At 37.9% G+C, this 23244-nt stretch overlaps 1 pseudogene across 1 annotated transcript; it reads right to left on the bottom strand.

Annotated features, from left to right (window-relative positions):
- Positions 1-124: 124 nt before the first annotated feature.
- Positions 125-375, bottom strand: LOC309805053 (small ribosomal subunit protein eS21-like; annotated as a pseudogene). The gene has a single exon. The product of its transcript is annotated as a small ribosomal subunit protein eS21-like (transcript).
- Positions 376-23244: the final 22869 nt, after the last annotated feature.

Genomic DNA, 23244 nt, shown 5'->3' with positions numbered 1-23244 from the left:
AGCTAAGAAAGTACTAAAATAGTCATCTTGAAACAAATATTCTTTTTTTGTTTTGTTTTGTTTTGTTTTGTGGGTTTTCACTATTTATTTATGACAAATGCTCCACATCTGTGATCCTCTCCAGTCAGAAGTTCTTTGAGGCGATGCCATCGGTCTTGGCCAGTCGGAGAATGGAATCATCTGACTCACCCATCCTGTGAATGGCCCCGCCAATAGCATAGGTTTTAAACTCCCCGTTGAACGTGACTGTCACCGTGTCAGCCTTGGCCACGTTCATCTGGATGGCGCGTGGTCCTTGGCAGTGATGATGCAGTAGCTGGACGAGCATTTCCGCGGCATGCACAGGTCCATGAACTCGCTGGCGTCGTTCCGCATGTTGAGGATGCGTCTGGTGGCACCATGATGAGTGCTCGTGCAGAAAGGCAAAACAACTATTCTTAAAGCAATTTACACTACATTTTCCAATTCCCTTAGTGTTGAAATCACCAGAAACTAGAGAGCCTGGCTAGGGTGGTAACATCACCACCCACTAGCTATGTGATACTTGGTTAAAGTCGCTGAACTTCAGTCTTTTTACTAAAAAATGGGCTCAATTCGATGTTACAGTATTTTAAAGAGACTTAAATAACTTAATATCTGTAAATTACATAGTATAGTGCCTATGACATAATAACTTTCACCAAATGCTGAGAATCTGTTATTTACTAAGTAATAGTTTTGTAAATGGTAACAATCAGGCAATGGGACCTTGTTTCTCCTGCTTGCTATGAACTTCAGGAGAAGAAAGCTAGGAAAATTATGGTGAGTGAGAAGGAACAGAGGCTAGAAAAGTAAAAGATAAAATCAGTTCTATTTGTTAATTTTCATTCACATCATCTAGGAATAGATCATATCAAACTTTGGGAGGAAACTGTACATATTTATGAAGTACATATCAAGCATTTGAAATATTCCTTTAGTCCACTAAATATATTTTCCAAAACATTCATCTGGCATTTAGCCTGTACACTTCTGAGACCTAGTTACCTTATTTCTTCATTTAAATTGTAATATACACAACCCTCTTTTCCTAGGTGACACTTTGAAATATGAAATGCAATTCCCAGTTCTGCAGTAGGTTTGCATTCCTGTTAGAATTGCTAGGCCTTCCATTCATTTAGATCAGATGAAGTGTGTCATCTTCAGTAAAGCTTTACCCAAGTTCTTTGGGCAAAGGCAGCTTTTTCCCTTGAGCTTCTCCAGGAAACAATCTGCAACTATTCCTGTTGTTTTCTAAACATTTATTTACATACTTCTTTCCTCCACTAGATGGCAATCACATCAGAAATATGAAGTTTAAATTTTTATTTCATCTTTTGCTGAGAGGGGGTACATAAATATTAACTGAGTGAGTGATGAAGGGAAAGAATTTGATTCTTTACTGTGGAGTGGAATACATGGAAATATATAGTCTTCTGAGATCTGTGTTTATATATCAATTAGATATTGATATAAATACATGGTATTTAGAAAGAACAATGATCTTACCCTCACGCTAGACTCTTGTGTTTACTTACAGTGGTATGATAAAGACGGCTAAATAAAAGATAATGAAGAACTTTAAAAAATCAACTCTTCAAAAGAATGTTTAGCAGTTCTGAGATCAAAGGTCAGCTACTAGTACCTTGTATCTTATTATCCAAAAGCAGGTAGTAATTCCCCAGGTGCACACAACATGGCGCCTGTAGATCACCTGTGAAATAAACATACTCTGGCTGTCAAGAAATGTTTGGTTGTTGTTGCAGGGTTTGCCCCGCTGAGTGAAAGATTTAAAATTAAACATCAGTTTAGATGGGGGGAAAAAAAGGTGGCTAAGATTTTTGACAGTTTTTCCTTCTGCTCCCAAAGTGGCTTCCCAGCAGCAACTTTGGCAATTGCTCTTGGCAGTAGTTCCTGACACAGGCTCCCAGCACCTGCTCCCATCTGTAAGGGCTCTTCTCTGAAGTGAATTCCACTGGCAGGGAGTTCCATTATCAAAACTCTAGGGCAGTAGCAGCCTATCCTATCTTTGGGGGCACTAGCCTCCCTCGTCCTTCTTTTGGTACCTGGTCCCTGCTCTCTTAGCACCATTTCTAGGGCAGCTCACAGCAGGACCCACAGAGTCCTCTGGACATTTACAGAATGAAACTGCTCTTTTGAGGAACAAGTTCAAAAGTATGAAGACAAAAATCCTAAATTATAGACCATAGTGCTATATTCTCTGTAATTGTCTATGGTCCACTCAACACTTTCTGAGGTTTGGGATCCCCCTTTGGAGTTGTAACTGCTTGAGGACATTATGTTAACCCTTAGTGGCTGGTGGAACACAAGCTTAGTGAAGATTTTGCTGTTTTATCTTATCTTACCTTACCTCACAGCACACATTTCCCTCTTCTTCTGGTGTTTTTTGGAGGGTGTTTCCCTCACCTAGTTTCAGTGCATGTGGTTGAGGTGGAGATAGATAATACCCACTATCTCCTTTGTTCAAGGGATTATACTATGTTCTGTGTTGCACAGATTCTGTTGATCCAAACAACAAAATTCCAGGAATTTTATTTATACATGTATCTATGTATTAGGAAAGATAAATTATTTTTCTGATGGCCTTGTTAAAGATGAAAGGATTATGTAATCTTCAGCTACTATTGCCAACTATGGGGAGATGGCCTACATGTGAAATTGAGTGAATGCATGTGTGTGTGTGTGTGTGTGAGAGAGAGAGAGAGAGAGAGAGAGAGAAAGAGAGAGAAAATCCTGAAAATAATATTTGAATGCCTGAACTTAACCTGTCTGACCAGCTCTACTCATGGGTTTCTCTATTATGTGAGTCAATAAATTACTCTATTCTTATTATTTGCATAAGGTAGTTTGAATTAAGTTTCTAAAACTGGTAACTAAAATGGCTCAACTAATTGATCAGGAAACTAAGGTATCGATGAAAGCTGCAAATTCCACTTGTTCATCTTTTCCTAGACAGCAGCCATATAACCAAGTAACCAGAATGCCTAGGACAATTTTACTTCAAATGTTTCCTCCTATTTTCCCTATCAATATATTTTTGCATTTCATACTTTATCATTTTTCCATTTCATACTTTATCATTATGCCCATAGGGCATAAGGACACCAGTGAAAACCAAGTTTCCCCAAAGTTATCTTGGACCTTCCAGTATTCTTTTATAAATCTTATATTACAAAAGGAGTTAATAATAGCTGCTCCTCCCCAAAGAATTGTTCTGAAAATTAGTTCACATTTGTAAAAATAAAAAGGTATATATATCAAATAATAGTGAATCAGTTTACATAGCATATAAAATAGAAAGGGTGTACAAATGTGTGATATCAATACTATTTTTTTCTATGAAAAACTTCGCAGTGATTGTGAGATGCTTGTGGATGACCAGGTCTCCCCTAGTACAGCATAAGCCTTGGAAAGAGCGTCTGTGTCCAGAGAGCATTTAGCAAATTTTCCAATGCATGTGAAATGCTCTTTGTTGGCTGCTTGATCTGGATATGGTCCTCAGGAAAGTTCTAGCTGAGAACATTTTAAGAAAATCAGGTGGTCCCTACATGGAAGGAAAAATGAAAGATATTCATCCAGATAATTCAACCCCCTCAAAGAGTATAAGAACATTTCCAGAGAAATGAGGTATATTGTAGGAACAGTAATTAATTGCTTGGTATTTTTGTTTCATATTACATGTGCAAATGTACTATTACTTATGTGATATGGTTGGAATTACATAATAAAGCCCCTATTTTCTTATTGTCTAGGATGTAAGGGTTCAGAAAAGGCCCAGTGGAAAATAAGGGTTCAGAAAAGGTCCATTTATTATTCATGTATGAGTTGGGGTGCCAAGAAACAAGCTTTGGTCTTTCCTGAGTACTCTTTCTAGATCTAGTCATCACTCTTAGAAGAAAGACTGTGAGAAGGACAAGAACTTAGAGACCATCCATTTCAGCCTCTAATTTTTCTATTTATTTTTCAAAATAAATCAAGCCTCAGAGATCTTCAATGATGCACTGATGTTCGTTTGATGCCATAATCCATTGCCCTATTTTCTATCACTCTGTTCCAAATGCTGTTACACTGAGGGTACTAGGCCTGATTTGAGCATACATAGACAAGGTTTTGGTTTTAATAATCACATACTTAACTTATTGTATATTTAAAAACTATAGCTGACAATAAAAGTTGTGATTTCAGAAGTATTAGTACTTAGAACAAGGATAAGTTAAAAAAATCATAGAGAGAGTTGGTTTAAGGTAGGATTAAAGAAAAATAACACATTACATGTCACAGACATGTGGTTATGACCCCAGATTATGAATGTAACAATTCATGACATGTAATGTGATAAAATATATATGTATGTATATTATGTTATAGGAAAAATTCTTACAAAGATGTAAACATGAAATAATCTTGTTATATTTTGAACAATTGACTGTATTAAAGATAATAAAACTGCATGGAAATGTAAAACAGAAAATGTGTATCAATTTAAGTTATTTATTTTAAAAAGTTTCTAATATTGAAGCTCAATTTTTCAAGAATTTCATTTTCTTAAAAATTCTTTAAGTAAAATAAAATTTTAAAAAAACTTCTTAGTTCTCATTTTTCTACCATGTCTTGGCAAAAATAAATAAGTTATGTGGATAATTGAGAGAAATTAAACTTATTAATTAGTGATGTTTTTCCAACTATTAATTTGTTCATTTAATAAGTAATTATTGAGGGATCCCTACATATTGGGCACTATTCTAGGCATTGGGGACACAGCAGTGAGTAAAAAGTAAAAATATTTGCTTTTATCAAGTTTACATTAAAGTAGATGAAGAAGGCAATAAAGAATGGCTATATAATATGTTAAAAAGTGATAAGTACTATCATGAAATGCAAAGCAGGGTAAAGTGATAGAGATTGACCAGAGGGGACTTCTGTGTGAAGGAAATCGTCTCTGAAGAGATATATGAACAGAGACAAGGATGAAGTAAGAGAGTGAGCCTTATGAATATCTTTGAAAAGAATTCTGAGCAGAAGGAAAGGCAAATGCTCAGAAGGGCCACCTCATTTACTGAGGTAGGAGTAGTATTCAGAACCAGACACATCATCAGAAAATACCTGAGAGAACCATAGGCTTATACCTCTGACAGACCTGTATGTTCTGGGCTCTACTCAACCAGTAGATAAAGGCTAACACAAAGTTCTAAGCATCCTGGCATAGTGATGAAGAAGTAATCAAGCTCAGAGCCAAGCTGCAAAGAATGAGAGAGTAGTATTTATTTTCATCATACTGGCTCCAGTAAAGAAATCTCTGTCAGGTCACTGACTGACAACTGAAATAATGAACAGACTCTAGTGTCCATACATGACAAGAAATATAGTCTTTGCACAAGTAGTTTGGAAGTGTCACCAAACAATTGGATGGCTGCAGCCTTCAATGATTAACAACAGAAAATCCTAGGGAAAAGAGAGAATTTGATTTCCGGCATTATCACATGCAAATATTCAAAATGCCTAATTTTGAACAACAACAACAAAAAACCTCACAAGTCATACAAAGAAACAGTGAAGTATGGCCCATTCAAAGGAAAACAATAAGTTGACAGACCTGGCCCTGAGGAAGCCCAAACATTAGACTTACTAGACAAAGACTTAAATCAACTGTGGTAAGCATACTCAAAATGCTGAAGGAAACCATGGACAAAGAACTAAAGGAAATCTTAAAAGTGATATATGAGCAAAATAAGAATATCAATAAAGAGAAAGAAATTTTACAAAAGGAGCCAAATAGAGACTGGAGATAAAAAGTACAATAGCTAAAATAAAATAAAAATATTTCAGAGGTATCCAACAGCAGGTTTGAGCAGGTACAAAGGCTCTGTGAACTTGAAAATAAGACAACTGAAATTATCCAGTCTTAGGACCAGGAAGAAAAAAAAATGAAGAAAAGGGAACAGGATATGAGGGACTTGCAGGACACCATTAAGCAAATCAACATATGCTTTATGGAAGCACTAGAAGCAAGAGAGAAAGAAAAGGGGAAAAGTATATATTTGAAGAAATAATGGCTTAAAATCTCCCAAATTTGAGGAAACATATGAATCTACACATACAAAAACTCTCAGCAAACTCCAAGCAGGATAACTGCAGAGATCAACACTATGACATATTAAAATCAAATGAAAGACAAAGACAAACAGAAATGTTGAAATCAGCAAGTGACTGGTCATGTATAAGGGATTCTCAATGAGATTAACAGTGAATTTCTCATCAGAAGCCATGGAGGCTAACAGGCAGTGAGATGACATATTTAAAATTCTTAAAAAAAAAAAAAAAGCTGTCAAGCAAGAATTCTATATCAGGCAAAACTATCCTTCAAAAATGGCAGAGAAATTAAGACATCCTCAGATTTTAAAAACTGAGAGTTCATACAAACACATGGAGGCTAAACAATACACTACTCAATAACGAAGTGATCACTGAAGAAATCAAAGAGGAAATTAAAAAATACCTAGAAACAAATGACAATGGAGACACGACGACCCAAAACCTATGGGACGCAGCAAAAGCAGTCCTAAGGGGGAAGTTTATAGCAATACAATCCCACCTTAAGAAACAAGAAACATCTCGAGTAAACAACCTGACCCTGCACCTAAAGCAATTAGAGAAAGAAGAACAAAAAACCCCCAAAGTTAGCAGAAGGAAAGAAATCATAAAGATCAGATCAGAAATAAATGAAAAAGAAATGAAGGAAACGATAGCAAAGATCAACCAAACTAAAAGCTGGTTCTTTGAGAAGATAAACAAAATTGACAAACCATTAGCCAGACTCATCAAGAAAAAAAGGGAGAAGACTCAAATCAATAGAATTAGAAATGAAAAAGGAGAAGTAACAACTGACACTGCAGAAATACAAAAGATCATGAGAGATTACTACAAGCAACTCTATGCCAATAAAATGGACAACCTGGAAAAAATGGACAAATTCTTAGAAATGGACAACCTGCCAAGACTGACTCAGGAAGAAATAGAAAATATGAATAGACCAATCACAAGCACTGAAATTGAAACTGTGATTAAAAATCTTCCATCAAACAAAAGCCCAGGACCAGATGGCTTCACAGGCGAATTCTATCAAACATTTAGAGAAGAGCTAACACCCATCCTTCTCAAATTCTTCCAAACAATATCAGAGGAAGGAACACTCCCAAACTCATTCTACGAGGCCACCATCACCTTGATACCAAAACCAGGCAAGGATGTCACAAAGAAAGAAAACTACAGGCCAATATCACTGATGAACATAGATGCAAAAATCCTCAACAAAATACTAGCAAACAGAATCCAACAGCACATTAAAAGGATCATACACCATGATCAAGTGGGGTTTATCCCAGGAATGCAAGGATTCTTCAATATATGCAAATCAATCAATGTGATACACCATATTAACAAGCTGAAGGAGAAAAACCATATGATCATCTCAATAGATGCAGAGAAAGCTTTCGACAAAATTCAACACCCATTTATGATAAAAACCCTGCAGAAAGTAGGCATAGAGGGAACTTTCCTCAACATAATAAAGGCCATATATGACAAACCCACAGCCAACATTGTCCTCAATGGTGAAAAACTGAAACCATTTCCACTAAGATCAGGAACAAGACAAGGCTGCCCACTCTCACCACTATTATTCAACATAGTTTTGGAAGTTTTAGCCACAGCAATCAGAGAAGAAAAGGAAATAAAAGGAATCCAAATTGGAAAAGAAGAAGTAAAGCTGTCACTGTTTGCAGATGACATGATACTATACATAGAGAATCCTAAAGATGCTACCGAAAAACTACTAGAGCTAATCAATGAATTTGGTAAAGTAGCAGGATACAAAATTAATGTACAGAAATCTCTGGCATTCCTGTACACTAATGATGAAAAAGCTGAAAATGAAATCAAGAAAACACTCTCATTTACCATTGCAACAAAAAGAATAAAATATCTAGGAATAAACCTACCTAAGGAGACAAAAGACCTGTATGCAGAAAATTATAAGACACTGATGAAAGAAATTAAAGATGATACAAATAGATGGAGAGATATACCATGCTCCTGGATTGGAAGAATCAATATTGTGAAAATGACTCTACTACCCAAAGCAATCTACAGATTCAATGCAATCCCTATCAAACTACCACTGGCATTTTTCACAGAACTAGAACAAAAAATTTCAAAATTTGTTTGGAAAAACAAAAGACCCCGAATAGCCAAAGCAATCTTGAGAACGAAAAACAGAGCTGGAGGAATCAGGCTCCCTGACTTCAGACTATACTACAAAGCTACAGTAATTAAGACAGTGTGGTACTGGCACAAAAACAGAAAGATAGATCAGTGGATCAGGATAGAAAGCCCAGAGATAAACCCACGCACATATGGCCAACTTATCTTTGATAAAGGAGGCAGGAATGTACAGTAGAGAAAGGACAGCCTCTTCAATAAGTGGTGCTGGGAAAACTGGACAGGGACATGTAAAAGTTTGAGATTAGATCATTCCCTAACACCATACACAAAAATAAGCTCAAAATGGATTAAAGACTTAAATGTAAGGCCAGAAACTATCAAACTCTTAGAGGAAAACATAGGTAGAACACTCTATGACATAAATCACAGCAAGATCCTTTTGGACCCACCTCCTAGAGAAATGGAAATAAAAACAAAGATAAACAAATGGGACCTAATGAAACTTCAAAGCTTTTGCACAGCAAAGGAAACCATAAACAAGACCAAAAGACAACCCTCAGAATGGGAGAAAATATTTGCAAATGAAGCAACTGACAAAGGATTAATCTCCAAAATTTATAAACAGCTCATGCAGCTCAATAGCAAAAAAACAAACAACCCAATCCATAAATGGGCAGAAGACCTAAATAGACATTTCTCCAAAGAAGATATACAGACTGCCAACAAACACATGAAAGAATGCTCAACATCATTAATCATTAGAGAAATGCAAATCAAAACTACAATGAGATATCATCTCACACCAGTCAGAATGGCCATCATCAAGAAATCTAGAAACAATAAATGCTGGAGAGGGTGTGGAGAAAAGGGAACACTCTTGCACTGCTGGTGGGAATGTGAATTGGTACAGCCACTATGGAGAACAGTATGGAGGTTCCTTAAAAAACTAAAAATAGAACTACCATATGAGCCAGAAATCCCACTACTAGGCATATACCCTGAGAAAACCATAATTCAAAAAGAGACATGTACCAAAATGTTCATTGCAGCTCTATTCACAATAGCCCGGACCTGGAAACAACCTAAGTGTCCATCATCGGATGAATGGATAAAGAAGATGTGGCACATATATACAATGGAATATTACTCAGCCATAAAAAGAAACAAAACTGAGCTATTTGTAATGAGGTGGATAGACCTAGAGTCTGTCATACAGAGTGAAGTAAGTTAGAAAGAGAAAGACAAATACCGTATGCTAACACATATATACGGAATTAAAAAAAAAAATGTCATGAAGAACCTAGGGGTAAAACGGGAATAAAGACACAGACCTACTTGAGAATGGACTTGAGGATATGGGGAGGGGGAAGGGTAAGCTGTGACAAAGCGAAAGAGAGGCATGGACATATATACACTACCAAACGTAAGGTAGATAGATAGTGGGAAGCAGCCGCAGAGCACAGGGAGATCAGCTCGGTGCTTTGTGACCACCTGGAGGGGTGGGATGGGGAAGGTGGGAGGGAGGGAGATGCATGAGGGAAGGGATGTGGGAACAGATGTATATGTATGACTGATTCACTTTGTTATAAAGCAGAAACTAATAAAAAAATAAAAAAATAAAAAATAAATAAAATAAAAAAATAAAATTGAAATAAGAATTAAAAAAAAACAAAACTGAGAGTTCTTTGCTTGTAGACCAGACTTACAAGAAATGCTAAAGGAAGTTTTCAGTATGAAATGAAAGAACACTAGACAATAACTGAAAGCCATATGAGGAAATAAAGAACATTGGCAAAGGTGACTACATAGATAAATTTAAAATCCAGTACTACTATATATTTTTTGGTTTGTAACGCCTTTTAAATTTTTCTACATGACTTAAAAGACAAATGCATAAATTAGTAATTGTGAACCTATGTTAATGGCAACAAGGTGTAAAGATATAATTTGTGACAAAATTTAAACAGGGTGGGAGAAGGAGCTGTCTCAGTCCCTGGTTCTCTCCTGAAAACCAGTCAGCCTAGAGTTTATCCTGTATTTTGTTTTTTTTTGTTGTTGTTGTTTTTTGACGTATGCGGGCCTCTCACTGTTGTGGCCTCTCCCGTTGCAGAGCACAGGCTCCGGACGCACAGGCTCAGTGGCCATGGCTCACGGGCCCAGCCGCTCCACGGCATGTGGGATCTTCCCGGACCGGGGCATGAACCCGCGTCCCCTGCATCGGCAGGTGGACTCTCAACCACTGCGCCACCAGGGAAGCCCTATCCTGTATTTTGAATCTCCTCTCCATTGCCTTTCATCACAACTTTCACTGTTCTTCCTCTAGGTTTGAACCTCTCCATGCTCTGTCGCAAATGAAGTCAGTTTCTTAGGGAAAATGTTAGGAGTTGTCTATTTTATGACCTGCTTCTCCACTCAGGGACATTTCTGAGCCAAGGATCTGGAGCTTGGGGGTGGGGACAATGTCAAGCTGCTCTCTCAATGACACTCTCACTATAGGAGCTAAGTGCTTGGTGTTGGTGGGGGAAGTAGCCTGTCATTTTGGCTTGCCTCTCCTGGTATGTAACCATGACTTCACTAGTTGAAAGGAGAATCAGATCCCCAGTATTCTCAGGATTCTGTGTCAATGAGAGAGCCCCCATCCTACAAGTCAAGGCTGGGTAAAACTATACTCAACAGGGACTTATCCTCAGCAACAAGTTGTTGTTTTTGAAAGACAAGTTATTATTTAAATAAAGTATAATATTATATTGTGGAGTTCATATATGAGAAGGTAAAAAAAATGAAAACAGAATACAAAGTGGGGGAGTTTAATGAAATTTTTCTAAAATAAGTGTTTTTTTTTAAAGTATCGTGATATCAAGTCTTAGCAGACTGCGATAAGATAATAATGGATACTGGAAATCATAGAGCAATTATTTTTTTAACATTTTTATTGGAGTATAATTGCCTTACAATCGTGTGTTAGTTTCTGCTTTATAAAAAAGTGAATCAGCTATACATATACCTATATCCCCATATCTCCTTCCTCTTGCGTCTCCCTCCACCCTCTCTATCCCACCCTTCTAGGTAGTCACAAAGCAGTGAGCTGATCTCCCTGTTCCATGTGACTAATTCCCACTAACCATCCATTCTACACTTGGTAGTGTATATATGTCCATGCCACTCTCACTCACCTCGTCAAAGCTCACCCTTTCCCCTCCCTGTATGCTAAAGTCCACTCTCCACATCTGCGTCTTTATTCCTATCCTGCCCCTAGATTCTTCAGAAACTATTTCTTTTTTTTAGATTCCATATAAATGTGTTAAGCATATGGTATTTGTTTTTCTCTTTCTGACTTACTTCACTCTGTATGGCAGACTCTAGGTCCATCCACCTCACTACAAATAACTCAATTTCGTTTCTTTTTATGGCTGAGTGATATTCCATTGTATATATGTGCCACATCTTCTTTAACCATTCATCTGTCGATGGACACTTAGGTTGTTTCCATGTCCTGGCTATTGTAAATAGAACTGCAGTGAACATTGTGGTACATGACTCATTTTGAATTATGGTTTTCTCAGGGTATATGCCCAGTAGTGGGATTGCTGGGTCGTATGGTAGTTCTATTTTTAGTTTTTTAAGGAACCTCCATACTGTTCTCCATAGTGGCTGTATCAGTTTACATTACAACCAACAGTGCAAGAGTGTTCCCTTTTCTCCACACCCTCTCTAGCATTTACTGTTTGCAGATTTTTTGATGCTGGCCATTCTGACTGGTGTGCGGTGATACCTCATTGTAGTTTTGAATTGCATTTCTCTAATAATTAGTGATGTGGAACAGCGTTTCATGTGCCTCTTAGCCATCTGTATGTCTTCTTTGGAGAAATGTCTATTTAGGTCTTCTGCCCATTTTTTGATTTTTTTTTTTTTAATATGGAGCTGCATGAGCTGTTTACATATTTTGGAGATTAATCCTTTGTCCATTGACTTGTTTGCAAATATTTTCTCCTCTTCTAAGGGTTGTCTTTTTGCCTTGTTTATAGTTTCCTTTGCTGTGCAAAAGCTTTTAAGTTTCATTAGGTCCCATTTGTTTATTTTTGTTTTTATTTCCATTACTCTAGGATGTGGGTCAAAAAAGATCTTGCTGTGATTTATGTCAGAGTGTTCTTCCTATGTTTACCTCTAAGAGTTTTATAGTGCCTGGTCTTACATTTAGGTCTTTAAGCCATTTTGAGTTTATTTTTGTGTGTGGTGTTGGGGAGTGTTCTAATTTCATTCTTTTACATGTAGCTGTCCAGTTTTCCCAGCACCACTTATTGAAGAGGCTGTCTTTTCTCCATTGTATATCCTTGCCTCCTTTGTCATAGATTAGTTGACCATAGGTGCATGGGTTTATCTCTGGGCTTTCTATCCTGTTCCATTGATCTATATTTCTGTTTTGTGCCAGTACCATATTGTCTTGATTACTGTAGCTTTGTAGCTGTCTGAAGTGAGGGAGCCTGGTTCCTCCAGCTCCGTTTTTCTTTCACAAGATTGCTTTGCTATTTGGGGTCTTTTGTGTCTGTATAAATATTTTAACATTTTTTGCTCTACCTCTGTAAAAAAAAATGTCATTGGTAATTTGATAGGGATTGCACTGAATCTGTAGATTGCTTTGGGTAGTATAGTCATTTTCACAATATTGATTCTTCCAATCCAAGAACATGGTATATCTCTCCATCTGTTTGTGTCATCTTTGATTTCTTTCATCAGTGTCTTATAGATTTCTGAGTACAGGGTTTTACCTCCTTAGGTAGGTTTACTCCTAGGTATTTTATTCTTTTTATTTCAGTGGTAAATGGGAGTGTTTCTTTAATTTCTCTTTCAGATTTTTCATTGCTAGTGTATAGGAATGAAAGAGATTTCTGTGCATTCATTTTGTATCCTGCAACTTTACCAAATTCATAGATTAGCTCTACTAGTTTTTCGGTGGCATCTTTAGGATTCTTATGTATAGTATCATGTCATCTGCAAACAGTGACAGTTTTATTTCTTCTTTTCCAATTTTATTACTTTTATTTCTTTTTCTTCTCTGATTGCCACGGCTAGGACTTACAAACCTATGTTGAATAATAGTGGTGAGAGTGGACATCCTTGTCTTATTCTTGATCTTAGAGAAAATGCTTTCAGGTTTTCATAATTGGGAATGATGTTGGTTGTGGGTTTGTCGTATATGACCTTTATTATGTTGAGGTAGGTTCCCTCTATGCCCACTTTCTGGAGAGTTTTTACCATAAATGGGTGTTGAATATTGTCAAAAGCTTTTTCTGCATCTATTGAGATGAGCATATGGTTTTTATTCTTCAGTTTGTTAATACGGTGTATCACATTGATTGATTTGCATATATTGAAGAATCCTTGCATCCCTGGGATAAATCCCACTTGATCGTGGTGTATGATCCTTTTAATGTGTTGTTGGATTCTGTTTGCTAGTATTTTGTTGAGGAGTTTTGCATCTATGTTCATCAGTGATATTGGTCTGTAATTTTCTTTTTTTCCTGGTATCTTTGTCTGGTTTTGGTATCAGGGTGATGGTCGCCTTGTAGAATGAGTTTGGGAGTGTTCCTTCCTCTGCCGTTTTCTGGAAGAGTTTGAGAAGGATGGGTGTTAGCTGTTCTCTAAATATTTCATAGGATTCACCTGTGAAGCCATCTGCTCCTGGACTTTTGTTTGTTGGAAGATTTTTAATCACAGTTTCAATTTCATTACTTGTAATTGGTCTGTTCCTATTTTCTATTTCTTCCTGGTTCAGTCTTGGGAGTTTATACCTTTCTAAGAATTTGTCCATTTCTTCCAGGTTGTCCATTTTATTGGCATAGAGTTGCTTGTAGTAGTCTCTTGGGATGCTTTGTATTTCTGCGGTGTCCACTGTAACTTCTCCTTTTTCATTTCTAATTTTATTGATTTGAGTCCTCTCCCTCTTTTTCTTGATGAGTCTGGCTAAAGGTTTATCAATTTTGTTTATATTCTCAAAGAACCAGCTTTTAGTGTTATTGATCTTTGCTATTGTTTTCTTTGTTTCTATTTCATTTATTTCTGCCCTGATCTTTATGATTTCTTTCCTTCTACTAACTTTGGGTTTTATTTGTTCTTCTTTCTCTAGTTCGTTTAGGTGTAATATTAGATTGTTTATTTGAGATGTTTCTTGTTTCCTTAGGGAGGATTATATTGCTATAAACTTCCCTCTTAAAAGTGCATTTTCTGTGTCCCATAGGTTTTGGATCATCGTGTTTCCATTGTCATATGTCTCTAGATATTTTCTGATTTCCTCTTTGATTTCTTCAGTGATCTCTTGATTATTTAGTACCATATTCTTTAGTCTCCATGTGTTTGTGTTTTTAACATTTTTTCCCTGTAATCGATTTTTAAACTCATAGTGTTGTGGTCAGAAAAGATGTTTGATATGATTTCAATTTTCATAAATGTACCAAGGCTTGATTTGTGACCCAAGATGTGATATCTCCTGGAGAATGGTCCTTGTGCACTTGAGAAGAAAGTGTAATCTGCTGTTTTTGGATGGAATGTCCTATAAATATCAATTCAATCTATATGGTCTATTGTGTCATTTAAAGCTTTGTTTCTTTATTAATTGTATGTCTGGATGATCTGTCCATTGGTGTAAGTGAGGTGTTAAAGTCCCCCACTATTATTGTGTTACTGTCGATTTCCTCTTTTATAGCTGTTAGCATTTGCCTTATGTATTGAGGTGCTCCTATGTTGGGTGCATATATATTTATAATTGTTATATCTTCTTCTTGGATTGATGCCTTGATCATTATGTAGTGTCCTTCCTTGTCTCTTGTAACATTCTTCATTTTAAAGTCTATTTTATCTGATATGAGTATTGCTACTCCAGCTTTCTTTTGATTTCCATTTGCATCCGCTCACTTTTAGTCTATATGTGTCCCTACGTCTGACGTGGGTCTCTTGTAGACAGTATATATATGGGTCTTGTTTTTGTATCCATTCAGCGAGCCTGTGTCTTTTGGTTGGAGCATTTAATCAATTCACATTTAAGGTAATTATCAATATATATGTTCCTATTACCATTTTCTTAATTGTTTTGGGTTTGTTTTTGTGGGTCCTTTTCTTCTCTTGTGTTTCCCACTTAGAGAAGTTCCTTTAGCATTTCTTGTAGAGCTGGTTTGGTGGTGCTGAATTCTTTTAGCTTTTGCTTGTCTGTAAAGCTTTTGATTTCTCTGTCGAATCTGAACGAGATCCTTGCTGGGTAGAGTAATCTTGGTTGTAGGTTCTTCCCTTTCATCATTTTAAATATATGGTGACACTCCCTTCTGGCTTGTAGAGTTTCTGCTGAGAAATCAGCTGTTAAACTTATGGGACTTCCCTTGTATGTTATTTGTCATTTTTCCTTTGTTGCTTTTAATAATTTTTCTTTGTCTTTAATTTTTTGTCAGTTTGATTACTATGTTTCTCAGCATGTTTCTCCTTAGGGTTTTCCTGCCTGGGACTCTCTGTGCTTCCTGGGCTTGGGTGGCTATTTCCCTTCCCATGTTAGGGAAGTTTTCGACTATAATCTCTTCAAATATTTTCTCAGGTCCTTTCTCTCTCTCTTCTCCTTCTGGGATTTCTGTAATGCGAATGTTGGTGCATTTAATGTTGTCCCAGAGGTCTCTTAGGCTGTCTTCATTTCTTTTCATTCTTTTTTCTTTATTCTGTTCAGTGGCAGTGAATTCCACCATTCTGTCTTCCAGGTCACTTATCCATTCTTCTGCCTCACTTATTCTGCTATTGATTCCTTCTAGTGTATTTTTCATTTCAGTTATTGTATTGTTCATCTCTGTTTGTTTGTTCTTTAATTCTTCTAGGTTAAACATTTTGTTAAACATTTCTTGCATCTTCTTGATCTTTGCCTCCATTCTTTTTCCGAGGTCCTGGATCATCTTCACTATCATTATTCTGAATTCTTTTTCTGGAATGTTGCCTATCTCCACTCCATTTAGTTGTTTTTCTGGGTTTTTATCTTGTTCCTTCATGTGGTGCATAGTCCTCTGCCTTTTCATTTTGTCTTACTGTGAATGTGATTTTCGTTCCACAGGCTGCAGGATTGTAGTTCTTCTTGATTCTGCTGTCTGCCCTCTGGTGGATGAGTCTATCTAAGAGGCTTGTGCAAGCTTCCTATGGGAGGGACTGGTGGTGGGTAGAGTTGTGTGTTGCTCTGGTGGGCAGAGCTCAGTAAAACTTTAATCTGCTTGTCTGCTGATGGGTGGGGCTGGGTTCCATCCCTGTTGGTTGTTTGGCCTGAGGTGACCCAGCACTGGTGCCTACAGGCTCTTTGGTGGGACTAATGGCAGACTCTGGCAGGGCTCATGCAAAGGAGTATTTCCCAGAACTTCTGCCGCCAGTGTCCTTGTCCCTACAGTGAGCCACAGCTGCCCCCCACCTCTGCAGGAGACCCTCCAACACTAGCAGGTAGGTGTGGTTCAGTCTCCTATGGGGTCACTGCTCCTTCCCCTTAGGTCCTGATGTGCACACTACTTTGTGTGTGCCCTCCAAGTGTGGAGTCTCTGTTTCCCCCAGTCCTGTCGAAGTCCTGCAACCAAATCCCACTAGGCTTCAAAGTCTGATTCTCTGGGAATTTGTCCTCCCATTGCCATACCCCCAGGTTAGGAAGCCTGACGTGGGGCTCAGAACCTTCACTCCAGTGGGTGGACTTCTGTGATATAATTGTTCTCCAGTTTGTGAGTCACCCACCCAGTGGTTATGGGATTTGATTTTATTGTGATTGTGCCCTTCCTACCGTCTCACTGTGGCTTCTTCTTTGTCTTTGGATGTGGGGTATCTTTTTTGGTGAGTTCCAGTGTCTTCCTGCTGATGACTGTTCTGCAGTTAGTTGTGATTTTGGTGCTCTCACAGGAGGGAGTGAGTGCACAACCTTCTACTCCGCCATCTTGAACCAATCTCCTGGGTGCTATTCTGAAATATTCCCTCTAGCTCTTTAGAGCCAAGACCTGGCCCCACCCAACAGCCTGTAGGCATCAGTGCTATGATGCTTCAGGCCCAGCTACTAAATGGGTGGGGACGCAGCCCTACCTATCAGCAGACAAGCTGCCTACAGAACTCCTGAGTCCACAGCTGCCTCTAGACAGAGCCCAACCCACCAGAGGACCCAGGACACAGATCCACCCACCAGTGGGCAAGCACCAGCCCCAGAATTTCCTGGGCCTCAGCCCTACCCTCCAGAAGCCTGCTGTAGCCTCTGGACCAGCCTCACCCACCAGGGGGCAGACATCAGAGGCAAGAAAAACCACAAAACCACAATCCCACAGCCTGTGGGTTCAACCTGCCTTGAGACCAGCTGGACCCTAGCCCTTCCCACCAGTAGGCCAACACAAGCTTCAGGACACCGCAGACACCATACCTAACTATGTCAGGAACTGCCCCCTCCCCACCACCACCAGCAACCTGACACCAACTCTGGGATCCCTGGGCCCTGCAACAGACTCCAGGACACAGCTCTGCTTGCCAGTAGTCTGGCACTAACCTCAAGATGTGGAGTAGATGGAAATAAAGAGCAAAGATCAGAGGAGAAATAAATGAAAAAGAGACTAAAAGTACAATAGAAAAGATCAGTGAAACTAAAAGCTGGTTTTTTGAAAAGATAAACAAAACTGAAAAACCTTTAGCTAGACTCATGAAGAAAAAAAGGGAGAGGGCTCAAATCAATAAAATCATAAATGAAAAAGGAGAAGTTACAACTGACACCACAGAAATACAAAGAATCATACGGGACTACTATGAGCAACTATATGCCAATAAAATGGACAAGCTGTAAGAAATGGACAAATTCTTAGAAAGGTACAATCTCCCAAAACTGAGCCAGGAAGAAATAGGAAACATGAACAGAGCAATTACCAGTACTGAAATTGAATCAGTAATTTAAAAACTGCCAATACACAAAAGTCCAGGACCAGATGGCTTCATAGGTGAATTCTACCAAACATTTAGAGGCGTTAACAGCTATCCTTCTGAAACTATTACAAAAAATTGCAGAGGAAGGAACACTTCTGAACTCATTCTATTAGGTCATCATCACCCTGATACCAAAAAGAGAAAATTACAGACCAATATCACTGATGAACATAGATGCAAAAATCCTCAAGAAAATACTAACAGACTGACTCCAACAACACATTAAAAGGATCATACACCATGATCAACTGGGATTTACCCAGGAATACAAGGATTGTTCAATATCCACAAATCAATCAATGTGATACATCACGTTCACAAAATGAAGAATAGATGCAGCATAATCTTTTGACAAAATTCAACATCCATTTATCATTAAAATCTTTCCAGAAAGTCAACACAGAAGGAACATACCTCAACAAAATGAAGGCCATATATGACAAACCCACAGCTAACATCATACTCAATGGTGATAGTTGAAAGCATTTCCTCTATGATCAGGAACAAGACAAAGATGCCCACTCTCACCACTTTTATTCAGCATTGTATTGGAAGTCCTAGCCACAGCAGTAAGAAAAGGAAATGAAAGGCATACAAATTGGAAAGGAAGAAGAAAAGCTGTCACTGTTTGCAGATGACATGATGACATTACATAGAAAATCCTAAAGATGCTACCAGAAAACCACTAGAGCTCATCAATGAATTCAGTAAAATTTCAGGATACAAAATTAATATACAGACATATGTTGCATTTCTATACACTAACAATGAAAGATCAGAAAGAGAAGTTAAGGAAACAATCCCATTCACCACTGCAACAAAATGAATAAAATACCTAGGAATAAACCTACCTAAGGAGGTAAAAACCTGTACTCCAAAAACTATAAGACACTGATGAAAGAAACTGAAGATGACACAAACAGATGGAAAGATATACCATGTTCTTAGATTGGAAAAATTAATATTGTGAAAATGGTCACACTACTCAATGCAATCCCTATCAAAATACTAAGGGCATTTTTCACAAAACTAGAACAAATAATTTTAAAATTTGTATGGAAACAAAAGACTCCAAATTACCAAAGCAATCTTGAGAAAGAAGAACAGAGCTGGCAGAATCATTTTCCCTGATTTCACTTCAGACTGCTGTATACTACAGAGCTACAGTAGTCAAAACAGTATGGTACAGCACAAAAGCAGACACATAGATCAATGCAACAGGACAGAAAGCCCAGAAATAAACCCACACACTTATGGTCAATTAATCTACAACAAAGGAGGTAAGAATATACAATGGAGAAAAGATAGTCTCTTCAATATGTGGTGGTGGGAAAACTAGACAGCTACACGTTAAAGAATGAAATTGAACATTCTCTTACACTATCTGTAAAAATAAACTCAAAATGGGTTAAAGACCTAAATGTAAGACTGGGAATCATAAAAATCCTAGAAGAGACATAGTCACAGTGCTCTTTGACATAAATCATAGCAGTATTTTTTTTTGGATCTGTCCCCTAAAGCAAAGGAAATAAAAGCAAAAATAAACAAATGGGACCTAATCAAACTTAAAAGCTTTTACACAGCAAAAGAAACCATCAATAAAACAAAAAGACAACCTACTAAATGGGAGAAAATATTTGCAAATGATTTGACCTATAAGGGGTTACTATCCAACATTTGTAAATGGTTCATACAACCCAACATAAGAAAAAATAAATCCAATTTAAAAATGGGCAGAAGACCTGAGCAGACATTTTTCCAAAGTGGGCATGCAGATGGCCAACAGGCCCATGAAAAGATGCTCAACATTGCTAATCATCAGTGAAATGCAAATCAAGAGCACAATGAGATGTCACCTCAAACCTGTCAGAATGGTTACCATCAAAAAGAACACAAATAACAAATGTTAGCAAGCATGTGGAGAAAAGGGAACCCTAATACCCTATTGCTGGGAATGTCAATCAGTGCAGCCACTGTGGAAAACAGCATGAAGGTCTCTCAGAAAACTAAAAATAGAACTACCATATGACCCAGCAATTCTACTCCTGGGTACAGATCCAAAGAAAATGAAAACACTAGTTCAAAAAGATACCTGCACCCCAATGTTGATAGCAGCATTATTTACAATTGACAAGATATGGAAGCAACCTACGTGTCCATCAACAGATGAATGAATAAAGAAGCTGTGGGATGTATACACAATAGAATACTACTCAGCCATAAAAACTAATGAAAATTTGCCATCTGCAACGTCATGAACGGACCCGGAGGGCATTATCCTAAGTGCAATAAGTCAGATAGAGAAAGACATCTACTATGTGATATCACTTATATGTGGAATCTAAAAAATACAAAAAACTAGTGAAAACAACAAAAAAGAAACAGTCACAGATATAGAGCACAAACTAGTGGTTACCAGTGGGGAGAGGGAAGAGAGGAGGGGCAATATAAGGGTAGGGGATTAAGAGGTACAAACTATTATGTATAAAATAAGCTATGAGGATATATCATACAACACAAGGAATATAGCCAATATTTTATAATAACTATACGTGGAGTATAATCTCTAAAAGTTGTGAATCACTATAGTGTACACGTTTAACTTATATAATATCATATATCAACTATACTTCAATAAAAAGAAAGAGAAAAACAAGATCTTTGTCATCTTACACAAAACTCCTCCTCCTCCATTGCCTTATAAATTCAGTCACTTGCTCATGCTAGAAAACAAGAAATTATCTTCACTAATTCAGAAGTAATACATTCAGAGACTTCTATCCATAATATGTCCCCTTCTTTATATCTTTCTCACTTCCCTTGGTTAGACCATCACCATTTCTCATTAGCTATTTGCCAAAGTACAAAAACTGGAGTCCTCCCTGCTCGTGGTCTTACATTATTCTAGTCCATCCTTCATACTCCAGCCAGCATGTCTTTCCTAGAATAGAAATACAATCATGCTTCCTTCTTGCTCAAATCTTTCATTGGCCTCTCATTGTCCTTAGGAAGAAGTTTAATCTTCTTATCAGAGTTTACAAAACTTTTTATGATTCAATCCTAGCTTACTTCCATTTTAATCTCTAATCAACTTTCAATTATATGCTCCAACTATATAAAGAACTTCTCAGTTCTTTGAACACACCATGTGCCTCCTAAGTTTTGTGCATATCTTTGTCCAGATTATTGTTGGTCACCTCTTCTCACTTTCACCTGGATAAACTCGTATCTATGCTTTTGATATTAAGTTAAATATCACTGCCTTCAGGAAGTTAAATGTTTCTCCTTTGTGTCACTATTCATAGAATTTATCACATTATTATTATTATTAGTAGTAGTAGTAGTAGTATTTTGGCCACACTGCCCAGCTTGCAAGATCTTAGTTCCCCGACCAGGGATTGAACCCGGACCACTGCAGTGAAAGTGCCAAGTCCTAAACACTGGACCACCAGGGAATTCCCAACAAATGCTTCTTTTTGTACGATCTCTACTCTTATAAATTTGCAGAGGTGTGTTTTATGGCCCAGAATGTGATCTATCTCAGTGAACACATTCTTTCTCTGTGAGTGAGAAAAATGTATATTCTGCTGTTGTTCTACAAAGTATTCTATAAATGTCAGTTAGATCCAGTTGATTGATGATGCTGATCAGTTCAACCATGTTCCTTCTGATTTTCTGCCTACAGGACCTGAAATTTTTTTATTTTATGATTTTTTTTTTTTTTGCGCTACGCGGGCCTCTCACTGCTGTGGCCTCTCCTGCAGCGGAGCACAGGCTCCAGATGCGCAGGCTCAGCGGCCATGGCTCACGGGCCCAGCTGCTCCGTGGCATGTGGGATCCTCCCAGACCGGGTCACGAACCCGTGTCCCCTGCATGGGCAGGCGGACTCTCAAGCACTGAGCCACCAGGGAAGCCCGGACCTGAAATTATTAATAAAGGGATATATCTTCTCTTCTGTAGTTAGATGTCTCTAACTATACTAATAAATTCATCTACTTCTTCACATATTTTGATGCTCTATTATTAGGCACATACACATTAAAATTTTCTTGGAAAATTGACTCCTATATCATTATGTAATGCTCCACTTGATCACTTACAATTTTCCTTACTCTGAAGTCTGCGTTGTCTGAAATTAATATAGATACTCCAGCTTCCTTTTGATTAGTGTTATCATGGTATGTCTTCTCTCCATAGCTTTAATTTTAATCTATCTGTGTCTTTATATATAAAGTAGGTTTCTTGGATATAACGGACAGAGGTATGATTATATGCCAGTTCATGGCTGGATATTCAGGGATTTGGAAGGAACATAATTGGAAAATTGTTGACAAGGCATTTGGGGGAAGAGGTATGTGTACAGACCTCTCTGAATGGTCAAAAAATGCAAAGATATTTGTGTCCTATGTGAATGCTCACCAAAGGATGAACTCAGCAGAGGAATATATTAATAATCAAGTAGATAGCTGACCCATTCTGTGGATACCAGTCAGCCTTTCTCCTCAGCCACCACTGTCATCTCTCAATGCACTGATGAACAACGTGGCCATGGTGGCAGGGATGGAGGTTTTACATGGGCTCAGCAACATGGACTTTAATTTGCCAAGGCTGACCTGCTATGGCCACCTCTGAGTGCCCAATCTGCCAGCAGCAGAGACCAACACTGATATGGCACAGTTCCTCTAGGTGATCAGCCAGCTACCTGGTAGCAGGGTTATTATATCAGACCACTTCCATCTGGATATGGATTTGTGTTCCCTGCAGACAATGCTTCTGCCCAAACTACCATCCATGGACTTACAGAATGCTTCATCCACCATCACAGAATTTTTACATAGCATTGTTTCTGGTCAAGGAACTCACTTCACAGCAAAAGAAGTACAGCTATGGGCCCATGCTCACTGGTCTTACCATATATGCTGGAACCTTGATCCTGGACTTCCTAGCCTCCAGAACTGTGCGAAAATAAATTTCTGTTGTTTAAGCCACCCAATTTGTGGTTTTTCATTATGGCAGCCTGAGCTGACAATCACT

Source organism: Mesoplodon mirus, assembly GCF_964341445.2.
Source record: "Mesoplodon mirus genome assembly, chromosome: 5".
NCBI classification, from domain to species: domain Eukaryota; kingdom Metazoa; phylum Chordata; class Mammalia; order Artiodactyla; family Ziphiidae; genus Mesoplodon; species Mesoplodon mirus.
Note: the sequence above shows the minus strand (reverse complement) of the source record. Positions and strands in the feature narration are given on the sequence as shown.